Source organism: Nanorana parkeri, unplaced genomic scaffold, assembly GCF_000935625.1.
Source record: "Nanorana parkeri isolate BGI_ZX_2015 unplaced genomic scaffold, ASM93562v1 scaffold1984, whole genome shotgun sequence".
Lineage (NCBI taxonomy): Eukaryota > Metazoa > Chordata > Amphibia > Anura > Dicroglossidae > Nanorana > Nanorana parkeri.
Window position 1 is genome coordinate 39,056 of NW_017308252.1, and position 2,839 is coordinate 41,894.

Here is a 2,839-nt window from a genome sequence, read left to right on the forward strand (position 1 = left end):
GGAGGGGTTAGGGGTAGCCCCACTGCAAGGGTTCACTTCAAATTTGCCCGGAGTTCTTCGTTAACTATTCAATGGGCTGAACAATCCGAACCTGACAGAGGATCTAATCCCCCAAATCCATCCCAAGGGGAGACCCCCCCATGTCCATTCCCTTCTGTGGTGACAACGGGGCAAAATCGAATGTTCTTCGTATATGACGGGCTGTAGTAATAACAGAGTGAATGAGGCAATACCACAATATGGCCACCAGGGGGCGCCGAGGATCACAGGACATAAATACATCTCAGTAACAAGAGATACAATGTAACAATTCTGGAGACCTCCGGAGGGGGATCAGCAGTAACCATGGAAACTATGGGGATCCACATGCCGTAGGGTTGTACGTTCACTTTCCAGGGGAATTTTCAGTTAATGTGGTGAAAATTGACTTTGCACACATTACCCAATCGCATCCCGGGGAAAAAACAAACCAGTATTCTTGCTTGCACGTGATTGGATGATGGAAGTCAGCGGAGATTCACTTCATTCATTAACCAGTTGACATCCGCGGTGTTAAACCCCCTTCCCATCCAGGCCATTTTTCAGTATTCAGCGCTGCGGTACTTTGACTGACATTTATTCCGTCATGCAGCGCTAGCGCGTGAGCAAAAAAAAAATGCCGTCTGGCGACGGCAACCTGCCAATGCCGTCCGTCCGTTTTTCTACTACGGGCGGACGGCAAGAGGTTAAACTACGCCAAAATGTCCCCTGCGCAGTGAAAGGCCTATTTGCCATCAGTAAATGTATCTTATCGCCTCTGGATACCCGTAGTAGCAATGGTGGCATTTATATTCTCATTCCCTCCGGAGGTCTCCAGAATTGTTACATTGTATCTCTTGTTACTGAGATGTGTTTATGTCCTGTGATCCTCGGCGCCCTCTGGTGGCCATAATGAGGTATTATATTATCTCCTGTGATCCTCACCGCCCTCTGGTGGCCATAAAGAAGTACTATCTCCTGTGATCCTCAGCGCCATCTGGTGGCCATAATGAGGTATTATATTATTCCCTGTGATCCTCAGCGCCCTCTGGTGGCCATAATGAGGTATTATAATATTCCCTGTGATCCTCAGCGCCATCTGGTGGCCATAATTAAGTATTATAATATTTCCTGTGATCCTCAGCACCCTCTAGTGGCCATAATTAAGTATTATAATATTTCCTGTGATCCTCAGCACCCTCTAGTGGCCATAATTAAGTATTATAATATTTCCTGTGATCCTCAGCGCCATCTGGTAGCCATAATGAAGTATTATATTATCTCCTGTGATCCTCAGCGCCATCTGGTGGCCATAATGAGGTATTATATTATTTCCTGTGATCCTCAGCGACCTCTAGTGGCCATAATGAGGTATTATATTATTTCCTGTGATCCTCGGCATCCTCTGGTGGCCATAATGAGGTATTATATTATTTCCTGTGATCCTCTGCGCCATCTGGTGGCCATAATGAGGTATTATATTATTTCCTGTGATCCTCTGCGCCATCTGGTGGCCATAATGAGGTATTATATTATTTCCTGTGATCCTCAGCGACCTCAATTAGGTATTTCCACTATTCACTCTATGAATTAACCTGTTATTACTACGGCCCATGATATCTGAAGCACATTTGGCCAGAGGAGAACATTCAATCTTGCCCCATTACAGCTGGTGAGTTTGCACAGAACACATATACACGCAGTTTCGCTGGGCGAATAGCTTTGCACATAGACCCCAAAGTATTGACGCGAGAGCGCCACCATGACAGTCAGCTGACCAGCATTAGCAATGGCCTGTTTTCTCCCAGGAATGGTTTGCTGTCTGCTCAGATAAAATGGCTGTTTGCTCATTAGTAGACCCCTCAGCTTGTTACTTTCACAGAAGGGGGCTGGGTAAGGTCTGAGCCCTTATCTAAAACCAGCCCGGGGCCGGAATGGGAGGAGCTATTCAGTTGTAGGAGTGTCTACATAGAACTTTGACCTCACAGTGGTCTCTCCATAAGGCCGGATTCCCACCTTTGCGTGTTGGTTGGAGGCACATCGATGGCCATTATGATGCTTCTCATTGTCACTTTGTATCGAATGTTGAGACTCATCCTAACGTACATCAACGGTGCACTGACCGCGTTATTATGCGTTTACATGCGCCCAGGCCCATCTGTACACATGCGCCGAGATACGTTTCCAATGGTTTCATTAAGCAAAGACTCAAAGGTGTGACTCCGGCCTGACTGACCTCAGATATGACCTCGCACAGCCCCCTGGGCTCACCAATGGAAGACAATGACCCGAAGGTCAAACTCCTCCGCCATCTTCTGCTGACCGCCTCAAAGTGTCCTCTATACAAAACCAGAACACTTTGGCCATCAATACACGTTAACAATGGCGTCCAAGGCAAAGTTTTATGGAGAGTGAAGATGAGTTATTTCCAAAGACAAGAACGTTGCCGGCGCCCCCGTGCCGGGCGGAGAGAGGTGCGGCCTCCAATTGTTGATGACACCCCCACACAGTTGGTTGGTATGGTCGTATGTGACTCAAATTGCTTGTCTTGCTCCGGGGAAGATGTTGAAGTTCAATTGATTAGATGACCCATCATAGGGGCCAAATTGTCCATTCTAGAGAGGAAGGGGGTCAGGTGACCCATCATAGGGGCCAGATTGTCCATTCTAGAGAGGAAGGGGGTCAGGTGACCCATCGTAGGTGCTGGATTGTCTATTCTAGAGAGGAAGGGGGTCAGGTGACCCATCGTAGGGGCCGGATTATCCATTCTTGAGGGGACGGGGGTCAGGTGACCCATCGTAGGTGCTGGATTGTCCATTCT